Raw genomic sequence first — 18,313 nt, forward strand, 5'->3', positions numbered from 1 at the left:
GCTTGTAGGGAGCAGCAGGCTTTTAAATCTCTAGGTGTGGTCTAGCCACTAGAGGGAGACAGAGAGACAGAGATTAGCATGGAAGCCCCAGTTGTGGGCCAGGATCCCGTTGCGCTAGGTGCTGTACAAACACCAAACCAAACAACAATCTCTGCCCCAAAGGGCTTACAAACTGAGCATAAGCCAAGAGACAACCAATGGAGACCGACAGAGGTGGGAGCAGCAGGAAATGAGATCACTCTGGTCCGAATGATTGGCCATGGGCTCTGCATACCCACAGTCAAACCGCTGTTGTTAAGATTTCTGAAGGCCTCATGGCAGAGAGGAGTTTTAAGGAGGGATCCGAAGGAAGATAATGTATTAGTTTCCTGGCTGTTCGCAGGGCGCTTCTCCAAGCACGAGGAGCAGCAGGGGAGAAAGCCCCAAGGTGCGGGTTTGAAAATACAAGAAGTGGGTGATGGAGGCTGGCGTCATGAGCCAGTCGGAGGTGGGAGTTGACCTTTCACTACTGGATGAGATGGAGGGTGGAGAAAGCCCATGGATGGTCTTGAAAGTGCAGACAAGTAGTTTATGTTCGATACAATCGAGATCCAGGGCTGGATTGTCACTTCCCAATCTGCCTGAGGCAGAGATGGCACATAGCTGCACTGTCCCAGGAACAGACCTGGGAAGGAATTATGAGTCTGGTTTCCCTCTTGCTCCGGGGCGAAGTGATCTGCTGCAGATTTATACTCCAGCCAGTGTGTCGGCGGGGTGGACAATGGTTCGACTGTGGGTCTGCCCATTCCCTGCCCCTACCTACCTATTCCGCCACCTGCAAGGTGGAGGAAGAGTTGCTCCATGGAGACCCCTGCAGTAATCCATGATGCAGCCTCAGACTCCTTTCTGCTCTGTCATGAAAGCAGGTCACACTCCTTCCCTTGCTGGACTGTTCATTGATAGGATTTTAAACCATCCCGCCAGCTCTGACTGTATTTTACAAAGGTTATGCAGAATTATGGACATGCAGAGGGTTTGTGGGACTTGGAATATTGAAATGATGGAGAAATGCCTTCCCTATGTAGTGACAATAATGCTTAGCAGCTTACCTTGGTAGATCTCTTTACAAAAGTGAGTTATTATAATGAGTATGTATTATTGTACAGACAAGGTGGGGGAGGGAATATCTTGTTACTGAACCAACTTCTGTTGGTGAAAGAGACAAGCTTTCAAGCTTACAAAGAGCTTAAGAACTTCAGCTGAATCCGGGCCTTATTACACTGAGCGCTGTACAAATATATAGTGCAAATGCTCATAGAGCTGTGCAACAAACTGATCTTTTGGTTCAGTGGCGGATCTGAAAATTAAATTTAAAAAAATCAGTTTCGGGTTGACCTGAAATGAAATTTTTTTTGAACTTTTCAGTGAAAAGAGAGTTTTTTTTAAAAAAAATCATTTCAGGTCCAACTAAATGTTTCAGTCAACCCTAACCAAAATGTTTTGTTTAGTTTCTGAGGGTTTTACCTTTTTTTTATGAAATAAAATGGAAGTAAATTCAAAATGAAAAGTCGTTTTGAATAGAAAAATCAAAACATTTTGTCTTGAAAATGTTGAAACAAAACATTTTGACTTTTTTGGAGTTCTCTTACTTGTTTCAGCCAAAGCAATTTGTTTTCCATGAACGTAAGAACAGCATATTGGGTCAGACCAATGGTCTATCTAGCCGAGTATCCTGTCTTCCAGCAGTGGCCAATGCCAGATGCTTCTGAGGGAATCAACAGAACAGGGCAATTATCGAGAGATCCACCCCTGTCATCCAGTCCCAACTTCTGGCAGTCAGAGGCTTAGGACACCCAGAACATGGGGTTGCATCCCTGATCATCTTGGCTAATAACCATTGATGACCGTATCCTCCAGGAACTTACCTAATTTTTTTAACCCAGTTCTAGTTTTGGCCTTCACAACATCCCCTGGCAATGAGTTCCACAGGTTGACTGTGTGTTCTCATAGACTTTAGGTCAGAAGGGACCATCATGATCATCTAGTCTGACCTCTTGCACATTGCAGGCCACAGAACCTCACTAACGCCAATATTGTTGTGTGAAGAAGTACTTTCTTATGTTTATTTTAAACCTGCTGCCTATTAATTTCATTGGGTGACCCCTGGTTCTTGTTATGTGAAGGAGGAAATAACATTTCCTTATTCACTTTTCCACACCATTCATGATTTTATAGACTGCTATTTTATCCCCCCTTAGTTGTCTCTTTTCCAAGCTGAAAAGTCCTAGTCTTTTTAATCTCTCCTCATATGGAAGCTGTTCCATACCCTTAATAATTTTTGTTGCACTTCTCTGTATCTTTTTCAATTCTAATGGGGTGACCAGAACTGCAGACAGTATTCAAGGTGTGGGTGTACCATGCCTTTATATAGTGGCATAACGATATTTTCTGTTTTGTAATCTACTTCTTTTCTAATGGTTCTTAATATTCTGTTAATTTTTTGACTTCTGCTGCACATTGAGCAGATATTATTTTTAGAGAACTACCCACAAGTGACTCTAAAATCTGTCTTGAGTGATAACAGCGAATTTAGATCCCATCATTTTGTATGTGTAGCTGGGATTATGTTTTCCAATGTGCATTACTTTGCATTTATTAACATTGATTTTCATCTGCCAGTTTGTTTCCCAGTCACCCAGTTTTGTGAGATCCCTTTGTAACTCTGCACAGTCAGCTTTGGACGTGACTACCTGGAGTAATTTTGTATTGTCTGCAAATTTTGCCACCTCACTGTTTCCTCCTTTTTCCAGATCATTTATGAATATGTTGAACAGTACTGGTCCCAGTACAGATCCCTGGGGACACCACTATTTACCGGTCTCCATTCTGAAAACTGACCATTTATTCCTACCCTTTTGTTTCCTCTCTTTTAACCACTGATTCATGATTCCCTCTTACCCCATAACTGCTTACTTTGCATAAGTGTCTTTGGTGAGCAATCTTGTGAAAGGTTTTCTGAAAGTCCAAGTATACTATATGTACTGGATACCCCTTGTCTGCATATTTGTTTGACCCCCTCAAAAAATTCTAATAGATTGGTGAAGCATGATTTCCCTTTACAAAAGCCATGTTGACTCTTTCCCAACAAATCCTGTTTATTTTTGTGTCTTGTATTCTGTTCTTTACTATCCTTTCAACCGTGTACTTGGCACTGAAGTTAGGCTGACTGGCCTATATTTGCCAGGATCACTCATGGGGCCATTTTTAAAAATTGCTGTCACATTAGCTATCATGCCAGTCATTGGCACAGAGTCTGATTTAAGTGATAGGTTGCATACCACAGTTAGCAGTTCTGCATGAACTTGTGAAATGTTTTGATCAAACTGACTATATATTTTGTTGGGGGGGATAGTTTAGTTTGAAAATTTTTGCCCAGGTCCAAATGCCAGTCTCTGCCACAAAGAGCTTCCAATCTAAAAGTTTTATTATTAGGCAGTGTGACCTAGTGGATAGACCACTGGATTGGGAGACCTGGGTTCTAGTCCCAGCTCTGCCACTGTCCTGCTGGGTCACTTTGGGTAAGTCACTTCCCCTTTCTGTGCCTTAGTTTCCCGCATCTGTAAAATGGGGTCTAAGGATAATAACCTCCTTCGTAAAAAGAAAAGGAGTATTGTGGCACCTTAGAGACTATTAGTCTCTAAGGTGCCACAATACTCCTTTTCTTTTTGTGGATACACACTAACACAGCTGCTACTCTGAAACCTCCTTTGTAAAGTGCTTTGAGATCTGGGGATTCGAAAAGCTAGTACTTTTATCATTATTTCCATTTTTACAGAGAGGGAAAACTGAGGCACAGAGTTGTGACATACCTTGTTCAAGGCCATTTGGTGACTCAGGGGCAGAACTGGGACTAGAATCCAGGTCTTCCAAATTCCCTGCCTATTCCCTAGCCTCTGAATTGTGGTAAATAGCCTGACTCCAAAACTGGGCCTGACATACCTCGGATTTGGTGACTTTGCGGGCATACGGCCAAAGGAGCTGTTTGATAGGATGTCTGGAGAGGGCTGAGAATGTGATTCCCCAAATGACGAAGGGCTGGGAAGGAGTTTTGGTAGGTGCATGGCTGGCTGAGTTCCCATTGAAATGGTGACTTCAATGCTGCTGGAATTTGATTGTGCTATTAATGATGTGTTAGGGTGTGAGAGCCTTGGATCGGCCTCTTTCATTATTTTACATGTAACATCTCATAACATTACATATAACATTAACGTTTAACATTTCCTTTATTAAAAAAAAAACCCAAACCCTAAATAAGAACAGTCCTGCAGCAAAGACTAGAAAAATAAAATGAACTTTAAGCAGAAATATTTCAGTTAGAAGAAAAGGAGTACTTGTGGCACCTTAGAGACTAACAAATTTATCAGAGCATAAGCTTTCGTGAGCTACAGCTCACTTCATTGGACGCATTGGTGTCCCTAAAGACAGGGTGCAGTCCCTAAAGATACCGTCTAAGTGCATGCAGGGGCTTACAGTCACATGCCATTTGCCTGTGTCTTGCAATTGCATCTGATTTTCCAAAATACTGTTTGCTTCCTTTTTGAAACATGTTGTCAGATGATAACGTGCTAAACACCTGGAGGCCGAAGCCCTGTGAAAGGAATGGCCGGCAGTCATTTGTAGCAAATCTTTGTTGCTGTAATAACAGCTAGCTCTTCTGTAGCAGATCTCAAGTTGTGTTGCAAAAGGGATCAGTATCATATCACAAGTTGGGAAACCGAGGCACAGAGCGGCGATGTGACTGGTCCGAGGTTACTCAGCAGGCCAGTCACAGAGCTGGGAATAAAACCCAGCTCTCCTAAATCCTAGTTTAGTGCTCTGTTCACTAGGTCACACTGCCTCCCCTAAGTCATTTGGAAAACAAATAGTTGTCATTATCCTCTCACTGGGAATGTCCCTTCCCAGTACAGGTTTGATGAAGCTGGACTGGGACCTTTCTCTGCACTTGTAATGGAGATGGAAAATCATTGCAGCTGTTGTAGTGAGTGGTGGGTGCCTTGCTGATTTCGCTGTTGGGGGGTTGTATGTTTTGGATGCAGCGGTTATGGTGAGTGAGTATCCAGAGAATGAGTGAGATCCCTTGTAGCCAGTGGATCTCCTGGAGAGAGAAGCTGATGTTCTACAGCTTTGGATGGCCCCTATTGGAGGGCTTCCATGCCATGTGATATTGAGTCAATTAGCTTCAGGAATGATGAACGCCAACAACCGAAGGTGCAGTTGCAAGTGTTGTTGCTAGAAAGTCAAGTAGATGATTGCCCAATATTGGAATGTATGAATTAGGAACATGGTGCTGTGAGAGTGCTGAATCAGACCTTGGAAAGTCAACTGGCAAAAAATCCCTCTCTCCTCCACTCTTAACTTACTGGAGATAAATATCTATATCTATCGAGGAACAAGCAAGCCAATTCAGATAAAATAAGAACCAAAAGAAAACCTCACCCCAAAAGTGAACCATATCTGATTTGTGAGGGGTTGTTTTTTTGTGTGTGTGGTTTGTCTAAGTTTGTCCCAAGTATTCCCAACAACCTCAGCTTTGCTTACAGTACTTCTAGCCGAAACAAAAGGAGTGGCAGAAACCTCAGGAAAAAAATGTCAGTTCCTATGAAAACTCCAGCCAGATTTTGGAGACCCAGGAGATCTGGAGGGTTGGGAGGAACTTCGGAACAGACTCCACATTTTTGGACCTATCCCCAAACCAGACTCAATCCCCAAACCTTTAGTGGCGATCCACCATTGCTGCTTGTGACGTGACTGCTTTGTAGCTCAGTCCAGGATGTTCATCTCTCTTTGCTCCTCCCATCTGGTGGGTTCAGTAGTGGGATCTCACTGAATGTGGTGGTGTGCATGTGACATGGTGACTTTGATTTGTGATGCCATCTGGCAACCCAACATCTCAATGTGCCTTTTTCGAGGAGGAGTGAAAAGGAAAGGGGTGATATGTTGCCCTCTTCTGGAGAGGGATGGCTTTGCACTCACCCTGACTGAGCAGCTGAGCAAGCCAGTGGACTGCTGCCATGCCCTGTGGTAAGGAGACCAAAGCAGAGTGGTGCTCCAGGAAGGTGGGATAATGTCATGTCATGTGTGAAGAGGCCAAGGCTGTGCTTCCGCAGGCAGAATGACAGTACAAGCAGAGCTCCAGCGCGGCCTTTCATGAAGGAGTCACCTGTGCGATTTGGCCAACCATCTCCATGCTCCTTTAACCTCTTCCCATGGCTTCTCAGTCCCCTAACTCTTCTCAGGCTGCTGGCCTGATTTCCAGACGGGCTGAGCAGCCATAAATCCCAGTCAAGGCCATAGGAGCTACAGGCATGAAACCAGAGAGTGCCCCGCCCCCGCGAGGTTGTACTCTCCTTTGCATGATTCCCCATCTCACGAACTCACTTGGGTGGAGTGGGACCTTGAGAACTTGAACCTGTCACCACAGCCAGCTTTCCCCCAGTGCCAGGTGAACCCCATCGAGATCTCAAATGGAGCTTGGTCCCTGACTTTCACTGTGCTGGAAGGAGCTGTGAAATTAAGAGCTGCATGTCCAGCCGGTGGCTGCCTTCCCAAAGGCCCTCCAGAAATGTAAGAGGCTGGGAGGGAGGGACACAAACCGAAGGCCATTTTGTGAGAAAATGCAGATGAAAAGCAAGGCTGTGGAAGCCATATGTTCTCTTTAATCTCCCAAACCCTCGCTTCAATTACTGCCTCCCCTGAGCTCCAGCGGCCAAGCCTAAGTAAACAAGCCCTTCTGAAAGAAGACCCTGGTTTCCAATTAAAAGTGTACTAACATTTCTCCTCTCCCTAATTCCCTCCAACCAAAGAATTTTTTCATCTCCGCGCACGAAATCGAGTAGCCCTGGATTGCCCCCCCCACCTCACCCGGCCCGGCTCCCTTCCCCACTGAGCTGTGGGGTCACCCAGAGGTCAACACAGACAATATAAATGGCCCCCAGCCCTTTCCCATGTGACGTCAGGAGGAGCCTTAAAGATTAATTAATTCCTACCTCGTTCACGGAAGGCTTTAAAGGCAGAGTTAATTAAAAGCATTACCACACTAAATCCGACTCAACTTCCCCTGCCCCCCCGATGGATTCTTGGAGCAGGTGTTTGGGGAGTTTGCCCCCCCCCCCCTTTCATCACTGGCAGAGTGGAGTGCAGAGACCCGTTTGTTTGCAGCGGGTGGTTTTGTCATGTCTTGAAAGCTGTAGCGGCTCCAGTATTGTCCACTGAACTGCACTTGTCAGACACTAACAGCAAAATGTCCTGCTGCGCTCCTAAAGTCATGTGGTTAGAAATAGTAGCCAGACGCTAGCTGGGAAATAGCATCAGGGCAGTAGAACACCTACAGGCATCATCATAAGATGCTCGCAAGCACTCAGCCTTCCTTTAGTGAGATCGAGAGAGTTTTATTGCCATCACCTCTGCGGTGGGATATAAATGAAGACAACAGGGTCACTTGTCCCGAGCAGAAAAATTTCAGGTTCCTTAGTCTTTAAGTCTCTAGCAATGGACTGAAGCCACCAAGTTCAGACCTGAGGGTTTCTTTTAGGCCCTATATAATTATTGATAAATTACACATAGTGTTAGGCAAACATGCGTAGTTTCTGAATAGAAATGGGCCTGACCCCTTTAGTTTTGGGAAAGTTCAGGTCCAGCAGCAGTTTCTTCTGCAGAAGCTGACATAACGCTTAGTGGAATATAGCTGTTTATATAGGCATCGCTTTACCAGCTACTGAAATGCAGCCACCTCTGGTGAGGAACACGCATCACAGGTGTCTAACTGCACCGTATTGCTGCACAGTGGTTTAGGATGGGCATAAGAATGCCATGTGCAGTTGGAACTGCAGGCAGCAGAATGGAATGACCCACACTGGAATGTAAGCAGGACACTGGTGTTAATGCAGCATTACACATACACAACGTGGCAAGGAACCAAAAAGTGGCTAGCCCTGCAGTTACATGTTGCATGTGAAACCCAGTGAGCAAACCCCCTTCCTTGGTTTCCCAGTAGCCTGCAAGGAGAGTGGGTTTCTTTCTTGGAGAGGGAGGAAGAGAAAACCCCTGCAGCAGCCGCCAGAGATTGGAGGGAATTAGTGTGACCGGTCTGCCCCCTGAACCTAAGCTGCCTGTGGGGTGGGAAAGGAAAGCAGCTGCATGCGGCTAATAAAGCATGTTGTTCCATGTCGGCGGCGCCTATTAGCCACACCAGGTGCGTGTGCTCAAGGAAGAGCAGGGCTGGAAGCATGCAGAACGTCAGGGGTGCCATAGGGAACCAGTTAAGTACAGTGGTTAGGCAGCTGCACTGTGATGGCTGCTTACCACACCAATCATAGACTAGTTACCTTGTGCTCCTCCCATCTGCCTGTCCTATCCCCCTCTGGCTCTTGCACATCGGCACCGTCTTTTTGTCATGTGTAGAGCCCTGATCCTGGACTCAGGCCTCTAGGCACAGCTATAATAATAACAGCGATGATGATGATGATGCCAGCAGCAAAATCTCTCGAGCAGTACTGTGCCACTCCTCTCCTGCTGACTAATGCGATCCTTGGATGACTATACAAGGTGATATCGAGAAGGCGCCAGGAGGTTTTTTAACTCTGTGTGACACTGACCTCCTTTGTAAAGCACTGTGAGACCTACTGATGAAAAGTGCTGTGTAAGAGCGAGGGATTAGTTAGTTAGTTGGCACTGGTTCAGTTACTGATGGATACGGTGCCCACAATTCAAGAAGGATGCTGATAAATTGGAGAGGGCTCAGAGAAGAGCCACAAGAATGATGGAAGGATTAGAAAACCTGCCTTAGGCTCAATCTATTTATCGTGACAAAGTGAAGGTTAAGGTGTGATTTGATCACAGTCTATCAGTATTTACACGACGATTTGATAATAAAGGGCTCTTCGGTCTAGCAGAGTAAGATATAATAAGCTACAATGGCTAGAAATTGAAGCCAGACAAATTGCGACTGGAAATATGGTGACATTTTTGACAGTGAGGGTTGTTAACTCTTGGAACAACTTACCAAAAGTGGTGGTGGATTCGTCATTACTGGACATTTTAAAATCAGGATCGGCTGTTTTTTTCCTAAAAGATCTGCTCTTGTTCAGCCACAGCTATTGGATTTGAAGCAGGAATGAATTCAGACTAGTCCTATGGCCCGTGTGATGATGCAGGAAGTCAGGCTACATGATCACAGTGAACCCTTCTAATCTTAAAATCTATGCTGTATCTCACTGAAGTCTTAATGATCATTATCAGTTGTACTGAGGTAGCCCTTCGCAACCCCAGCCTCAGCGTGAAATGTGCTTTCAGCCCAACACCCAGCAGTAGAACAGAGCATCTCCTCATTTCAGTTTCCCAAGATCCATCCCTGGCTGTCCAGCAGCTGCTGCAGACATCAGGAGAGGAAGAGCTCAACACACAAACGTTGTATTATTATTTATTTATTGCTATTCCAGTAGGACCTACTGATCCCAATGGAGGTCAGGGCCCACACTGTACAGACACATAGCAAGAGCTAGTCCCTAACCACGAAGAGCTGGTAGTCTAAATAGTCACAACAGAAGTAAAGTGGGAAAATGAATCATTAGCTCCACTTTGCAGATGAGGAATTGACGGATCAAGTGACTTACCCAAGGTGACATATGGTGTCTGTGGCAGGGCTGGGATGTCAACTCAGATCTGCTGAATTGCAGTCTAATGCTCTAAACACAGAGCCATCCTTCCTCCCTTTGCTAGGAACAATTTTTGCCTATTTTGCGAATATACTTTTTGTAAGTCTGGCTGATGTTGAAGTTATGTTTTTCTAGCGCAATTGACAGAGAGGTCATGAATGGGTGTGAGATCCTCACTGACTTTCTAGAATTTGTGATTCAAATTATTGTCCACTGATAGAGAAATTCCCTGGTCCCGCGTGAATGTATCTTCTGTGGACTGCTGCTACCTGGAGTAATTCCCAGTTTCCTAGACTGCCTTAGTAAGGCATATGCAGGGTTGTTGTAGCTGTGTTGGTCCCAGGACACTAGAGAGACAAGGTGGGGGAGGTAATATCTTTTATTGGACCAACTTCTGTTGGTGAAAGAGACAAGCTTCTTCGGGTCTTGGAATACTGCAAATACCAGGTGGAACAGATTGTTTAGCATAAGTAGTTAACACACATTTCAAGAGACCATGCAAGGTAAAGTAAGGTTTGACTGTTTCTCATAATTAATTGAAAGAGAAACAAAAATATGTCTGTTTTCAGAGTAGCAGCTGTGTTAGTCTGTATTCGCAAAAAGAAAAGGAGAACTTGTGGCACCTTAGAGACGAACAAATGTATTTGAGCATAAACTTTCGTGAGCTACAGCTCACTTCATCGGAATGCATCCGATGAAGTGAGCTGTAGCTCACGAAAGCTTATGCTCAAATAAATTTGTTAGTCTCTAAGGTGCCACAAGTTCTCCTTTTCTTTTTTAAAAATATGTCTGCAAATCTGGGCATTTCAGTGTGGCCCATCCTATTTCTGAGCCCTGCTTAACCCCCCTGATTCTTACTGTGGAAATGGGCCAGAGAGATCACAGCCAACTACCTGCTTTAAATTACAGCCTGCAAGGTGTGGAGCGCAGCTGGAGTTTCCCCAGGCCACACCCATGTCTGTCAAAGACCACATCTACCTTTTCTGACTTCAGTGCAGACCTCCTAGAACTGCTTTGCAGCTTGCATTGCACTGACCAGAGTCAGTCTCAGCTCCCCATGAGCAGGGTCCCCTGATTGGTGAGATCACTGCCGACCTTGTGACCACATGGGAACATAGAGGCTGGGAGACTCTTCCCAGACCCTTTCCAGATCCTCTAAGGTTGGCCTTATTTACTGCCATTTTGCTTATCCCTTCAATGAAGCCCCTTCCAAACCTGCCTACACTGTGTGTATCATGTTGTTAAAACAAGCCGCTTAGCTTCATTATAGGTGTAATTACCATAAACACTTCCCCAAAGGATCCTAGAGGAGCTCTGCTGGAAAGGTTATGATTGATTTACAGCACATTAGAGGAGAGTTCATACACAGTAAAATGGTCATTTTACAAGTGCTTTCATGATGCTCCTCTGAGGATTAATAACTGAGGTTACCAGTACAGTATTTGAGTCATAAATAAGGTTTCTTAATTATGCAACTCAATAAAGTGTTCATTGCATAGCATCTTCTGTGCAAGCTGGGTCCCAAAATGCCACACTGAGTTAAGCAGCATGGGACACAAGCTAGAGAGAACAATTGTGGGGAGGCATTGAGGGGTGAAGAAATTAAAGCAGTTTGGGCTAATAACTGAGGAATTAAAAAATGAAAAGGAATGTTTTGTTATAGAAAATTACAGTGGGGGGCATAAAAAATCACTAATTAACGGTTTAAATTTAAAAAAAACCATGCACACTTCATGGATTACTATTATTTTAATCAAGATAACTTCAGCCTTGGGATAAAAATGGTTTTGAAACAATTTCCTAGTGCTTAGTGATTTTCAAAAGCATTTCAGATCCCTACCTCTGTAGCTTCTGGTTCAACCATACAGAAGCAGAACAGGAACACTGGTGGTTACCTTCCTGCTGCAGCCTCTGCTAATTTGCCGTGCAGACACCACTTAAACTGGTGGGAGAGCTCCGTGGATTTGTTCCCAAGTAAACGAGCAATAATAAAATCCAGGAGGTGTCAGTGAGTGGGTCACGGGAGACAACTGTTCTGTACCTCGCTCTGCCGCTGACCTACTGCGTGGCCCTGGGCGAGTCACAGCCCCTCTCTCTTTTCTTGCCCAATCTTTACTGCCTTGCCTCTCACTATGTGTCTGTACAACACCCAGCACAAAGGAGCCCAGGTCTTTGTTGTGGCCTCTTGGTGCTACCATAAAATAAATAATCCTAAAATGACTTTGGGGCCTGATCCTGCTATATGATGAGTGCGCACTACAGGATACCAGGTGCTCTCAATTCCCACTAAGTATTGCAAGTCCAAAGATTCACAGATTCCAAGGCAGAAGGGACTGCTGTGATTATCTAGTCTGACCCCCTGTTTAGCACAGGCCAGAGAACTCAACCCGAAATAATTTCTGGAACCGATCTGTTAGAAAAACATCCAATCTCGACTTAAAAATTATCAGTGATGGAGAATCCACCACAATCTTTGGTAAGTTGTTCCAGTGGTTAATCACTCTCACTGTTAAAACCATTTACGTCATATTTCCAGTCTGAATTTGTCCCATTTCAGTTTCCAGCTATTTGATCATGTTAGACCTTTCTCTGCTAGATTGACAAGCCCATTACTAAATATTTGTTCCCCATGTAGATACTTATAGACAGTGATGGAGTCATCCCTTAGCCTTCACTTTGTTAAGTTAAATAAATTGAATTCCTCGAGCGTATGTCTCCACTGCACTGTAAGCCCAGAGTTAGTGGGACTCAAGTCAGCTGACCCAGGTTAGAACATCTACACTGATTGTTAACCCTCGGTTAAGAATTTTCAAACCTGGTATCCACAGTGCAGCACGCAGACCCGAGTCAAACCAACCATACCGCAGACTCCCTACTGCTCTCTCTAAATGTGGCCGCTCTAGGCCTTTGACCGTGGTGCACAGTGGGAAAACTTTATTGTGCACCCAGCACGTTACAGGAAGTTTGAACAGCCCGCCTACACTGCCAGCCGAGCAACATGGGGAAGGCTCCTTTTCAACTTCTCTTGCTTGCACTTTCACTCCTGTGTCAGAAAACGGGCAGAGCTTCCGTGAGGCATTGGTGGGCATTTTGGCAGTGTTTTCTGACCCACCAAAGGCATCTGACAGAGCTTAACATGGAGAAGGAGGAGGCGTATCCAGGCATGGCAGACTCACACTCACTAATGTTGCTCATGACACTCAATATAGCCACTGATGCCTCCTATGGAGGCTGGTGGGATCCCATCTTCATGAGGACCTGCAATGACCAACAGTGGGCCAGAACTTTTGCATGAAGAAAGCGACATTTCTGGAGCTTTGTGAGCAGCTTGCCCCAACCGTCCGGCGTAAAGACAAACGTATAAGGGCATCCTTCCCAGGTCAGAAGCGGGTTGCTATAACCATCTGGAAGCTGGTTACACTAGACTGCTACAGGTCCGTTGCCAACCCAGTTTGGTGTTGGAAAGTCGATTCGTGGGTAAATCAGTGGCGGATGTTTCTGAGGCAATCAGGCGTGTGGGTTACCCCAAGGAGGTGGGCATTAGAGATATTCCTGAGGTAATTGCTGGCTTTCAGAGAATGGAGTTTCCTATCTGTGCTGGAGCCATTGGTGGGACTCATGCCCATAATTTGCCCTCTACAAGGGTACTACCCCACTGTTATGCCAGCCCTCATGGACCACAGAGGGAGATTTAGTAATGCCAACATAGGCTGCACTGGGAAAGTTCATGAGACAAGGGTTCTTTGCTGATTGGGAGCCTACATTCATGGACAGGCTGGGACACTATTCCCACCACATGACATTGTCATCAATGGAGCTATTGTCCTCGCTGTTGTTCCAGGGGACTTTGCATTCCCCCTTTTGCCTTGGCTTATGAAACCATACCCTGATTGCAAAGGCCCTGGCAGAAGACAGTTTAATTATGCTCTTGGCAGGTGTAGAATGGTGGTTGAATGTGCTTTGGGCAGATTGAAAACCCACTGGCGGTGGCTACAGACCCATTTAGAGGCCAGTGTCATCAGTGCTGTCCCCCTCACTGTGGCTTGCTGTGCCCCTCCCATCTTTGTGAAGCCAGAGGTGAGCTATTTCCCCCGGAAAGGACCTGTGCGGGCGAGGGGCCACTGAGCCGATACACACAGCCAGAAAGTGCAGCTACCACAGCTGAAGCTGGCTGTGCCCAGGCAACCGAAGTCAAGGCAGCTTTGCGCTCCCTTCCACGTTGCGGGCGTGTACAGCCCAATGGAAGAGGGAGACGAGCACCTTTCTCAATGTGCTTGGGGGGGGATTAATTGATTTGGGGGGGGCTCAGTGCTGGGGGGGGGGGCTGGTTGCCATGCAATGTACTTGCCAATGACAAGATGACTTATGGAATGGGCGGGGGCATGATTCACAATATGGATTCGTATAAGGGAGTGATTGAAGTGTGGCTTGCTGTTCGGAACCATATAGAGGCTTAGGGTCTGCTTACTAATTCCTAATTGTCCCTCATCACATGCTCACCTTTATTTCAAATCAGATTGTATCATGAGATGCAGGGACAGTAATAAACTTTCTTGATGACATAAAAAGCTTTAGTTATAAACATGTATTAAAACCGTACAACATTCACCCATTGCCAGACAGGCAACACCATAACACCAGTTACAACAGGATTTTTCCAAAAGAACAACAACAAATGAGCATGAAGTGCAAACTGTGAAATCATGTACAAGACAGAAACCCCCATCATGCCATGTCCCCTGGCCCCCGCAATCTCCTTTCTCTTCCGTCCCTCTTTTTGCACACTTAGCACTGGGGAAAGGGGGTGGAGGTATCCCCAGGAAAAGGGGGGTCAAGACTAAGGCCTACATGGGGCTAAGTTGCCCTGCCTGGCTGCTCATGGGACTAATTGCATGGGTCACCCAAACAGGGAGTTTTCCGAGCTGTTTATGGACTGAGGATACATCGCAGGGGACTCGGGCTGTGGTGTGGGAGAGGCAGCAGGAGCCAATGCTCTGGCAGACAGGATAGATCTGAGACACACAAATGGTTCTCTCTGCTGAGCAATGTTCGCCTCCCTTAGCCGCTGTTCCTTTTCCAGGAACTGGGAAGCAAGTGCCTGCTCCCACTCTGAAACCCTGTCCTCACTCTGTGCAGCCAGCCGGAGCCTTTCCGCTTGCCCCTCGCGATGTCTTTTCCCTAGCCGCAAGTCTTTGGAACTGGACCTGCTCGTTGGCCCGGTCTGGAACTTCAACTGTGAGTTCATCACGGAAACGCTTCCTCTTGGAACGGTCCGTGGAGGCACGTTGGCCCAGGCTTCTGCTGCAGTATGGGTGAGCTGTGAAGGTGCTGCAGCTGGTTGATGTTCAGGGGCTTGGACCAGGACAAGACCCAGTGGGTTATTGTCTCCAATAGCTTAATGCAGGAGCACAGAAAAAATCCTTGTGGAATTTCAAGGACATAAAATGTTTCTTTTCCAAACTGAATCTCAGTCTGTTGTGAAAGGGATGCTTCACTCTCTGCACACAGCCTGTGGGGCAGTGAGATAAGTGCAGAGACCAGGCTAAGTTAAACATTCTCAACTTTCTTCCAGTCTTCAGGAACTTCCCCAGTGTTCCAAGACTTACTGGAAATCGACATGAACAGTCCAGAAAGCTCTGCAGACAGCTCTTTTAAAACTTTTGGATATGAATCTTTCAGACTGGCTGATTTTAAAATGTGGATTTGATAGTGGAGTAGACAAAGTCGGCATCTTGTAGGAAGCACGCAGGCCTGTATTTTGTACAGTGTCTTTCTTTTAAGCTGTACCCCAGAATTCTGTACTGGCTTAGAAAATTTAGTTATGGAATTGAATAATAGAGGGGGGCAGATAATGGGCTCTTCTGTTCACTGGCAATGCTGAAAAAAAGGGTTTGGGGTTGAACTGGAAATGAAATTGTTAGAAATTTTTGGCAAACCATAAAGTTTGTTTCATAAAAGTTTCATAAAAATGAAACAAAAAATCTTCATTTCAGTTAGAACAAAATGATAAGTCTCAAGAAAATGGAATCATTTTTGATTGTTTTTAATAAAACAAAAGGAAATTTTGAAATGAAGTCATTTTGAACCCAAAAGCAAAACATTTCATTTAGAAAAAGTCAAAATGAAATGTTTTGATTTTTTCAGATTTTTTTTTTTTTAGTATTTTCGACCCAAGCAATTCAGCAAAATGAGCCCAGTTTGGTGAAACTTTTTGATGTGGTTGAATCTGAATTTTTTTTTTACCAAAAAAACGAAAGTTTTGGTTGAAAAATTTCAGCCAGCTCTACTGAGTAATGGATATTGATGTCTGTTGATGTGAAATTGACATTTATTAACCCAAGAGGTAAATAGTGACTAATATGACCTGCATGGGAAAGAAGGTCTTAGGCAGTCTTAGGCCATTTGTACCATTTTGTTGGGTGGCAGGAGATAAGAGCCCAGAGTGGATGAATCAGTGAACTGGTCTGGCATACTAGGAGGTTGGATGCTGTATAAAATGAAACAATGGTCTCCTGTGGTATAGAACGGGTTCCAAATTAGACAGACCAGTGATCCAGACTGTTGGAGCAAATCCTATGAGCTGTTAGTTGCGTGGAACAGCTATTCCAACCCATACCTCTCAACTGTCCTGCATTGTGCAGGGCATCATACACATGGCCCCAATTTTTAAAGTTGTCCTTCAGTCCTGTGCATTGCCATTGCGAAGTCCCGATTCAGCTGCTCAGCCACGTTCCTTTTTTGGAGCCGCATGTCTTGGTGCGTGATGTTGTCACATCTCACATTTGCAACCAGTCACTGCCATGCTGCAAGCAAGTGGAGCAAGGGACAGGACACCTTGCGGGCTTCCCTACACTGGGAGAAGGTCCCCAAATTCCTCTCGGAGCCTTAGATCAAGGGCATCCTTCAGGCACCCGTGTTGGCTTCCAGGGCCAAGGAAGGGGCAGCTGAGCAATTGTTTAGCCCCTTGCTGGACTGCTCCTCAGTCACCTGCTTCCTTGAGTAGTTGGATGTGGAGCTGGGCTGGCTGGGTTTCTCCAGTGGCTCGGATCTCAGGCTCAAGTGAGTGGATGCACATTTCTAGTCCAGCTTCGGGAAGACCATCTGCAGCTGCAAGGATGTGGTTCACCGGCAGATCCGTTCTGCCAGGGAGGGGGATCCCCTGCCCATGCTCTTCCCTGCAGCCAGGACTGTCAGCATCCCTGGGGAACTGAGGGGCCACTGCACTGATCCACCTGCTCCCCTTTCCTATGAGCTGCAAACTTGGATCAGGAAAACTGGAGTTGCCATAATACCCGCCTCTGTCACCTCACTCCACAGTTTGGAGCTTGATCTTAACCGTATGGGTTCATCCTAACTTTCTTTCTGTGTTATTGTATTTCATTAGTATAAAAAAAATCACTAATTTGCTTTAATGCATTGCTCTTCCAAAGCCCGTGACTCTCAAGTGCTCGCATTATTTTCACCTTAGCATCTTAAATATGCTTTTAGTGCACAGAATCATTGTTTAGTTTCACCATCATAAGTTCCAGGCTATTTGTATGCTTGTACTTTGATTTAAAAACAAACCCAGTGTGTCCAATAAAAAAAATTGTCCCTTATTTTAAAGTGGGTTGTCCCTCATTGTCTCTCATTTTGAGTGTCACAGTCTCTCATTTCAGAGTCCGGGGGTTGAGAGATAAGTTACAGCCTTTGAAAATACAGTGAATTCATCGGCTGAACTCTGATCCGTCTGTATTGCTCATGCTGCCAAAATTACTTCCCTTCCTGCTCCTCCATTTGGACAATTCAGCTTTTAATCTGCCACCTGAGGCACTAAGCAGTGAGTTTATAAGTTGTTAAGTATTTTAGACCTCCAGGGAGAAATGTCCAACTTGCTTGGCTTCAGGCTCCACCTCCTGTCCTTGTGTAGAAAGTTCAGCTTTCCTTGAAATGGATTTATAAATCGTCGTTCCTTTTTCTAGTGCTGACACTACTGTCTCAAGCAGGGCTCCACAGGTGTCTAGCTCTCACAGGATATAACCTTCAGCGGAGACTGCTTACATCATAAATTGGTGGAATGAATAGAGGAAAAAAGGGGCCGAGAAAACCCTCCCCAAATTCCTTCCAATCTTTAACAAACATATGAAACAAGTTTAAACTTCACATGGCATTAATTCTTGTTTTTCCCCAAGTGCCTGAGTTTGGGTGGTTTTATGTCAGAGAAGAGATGTATGCTCCTATCGCCTACGGTTCTGCAAACATCGAGCGCTAGTCCTTTCATCTCACTTTCACATTGTCAGGTTAAATTATGAAGAACATCTAGACTTTGGATTTGGGGGTCAGAGCCTGTCCCCTCTTTATCTCTCTGTAATATTTGACTGCTACAGCATTTTTAGTCCTTAAGAGAAAAGTTCTCCCACATGAATTCTAGGGAGAGGCTTCTATGGTTTCGTGTTTTGCCTTGGATGTATTCCTGACCCAAAATCATAATGTCCTCTTATATAAACTGCATTTGTACACATTTAAATCTGGCCTGATCTATGATCCGTAAGTGAATGCACAGCAATATCTTCTGATCAGTCAAGAATGGCCCCGCCCTTCTTTTGTATCAGTATAAACTGTCCTGGCACAAGGTGTGATGA

At 45.2% G+C, this 18,313-nt stretch overlaps 1 protein-coding gene across 1 annotated transcript in view; it reads left to right on the forward strand.

Moving 5' to 3' along the window:
* Positions 1 to 18,313, forward strand: part of LMX1A (LIM homeobox transcription factor 1 alpha) — a 144,697-nt gene that overhangs the window by 116,174 nt on the left and 10,210 nt on the right. The window lies entirely within an intron of this gene.

Source organism: Lepidochelys kempii, chromosome 8 (genome assembly GCF_965140285.1).
Source record: "Lepidochelys kempii isolate rLepKem1 chromosome 8, rLepKem1.hap1, whole genome shotgun sequence".
NCBI lineage: Eukaryota > Metazoa > Chordata > Testudines > Cheloniidae > Lepidochelys > Lepidochelys kempii.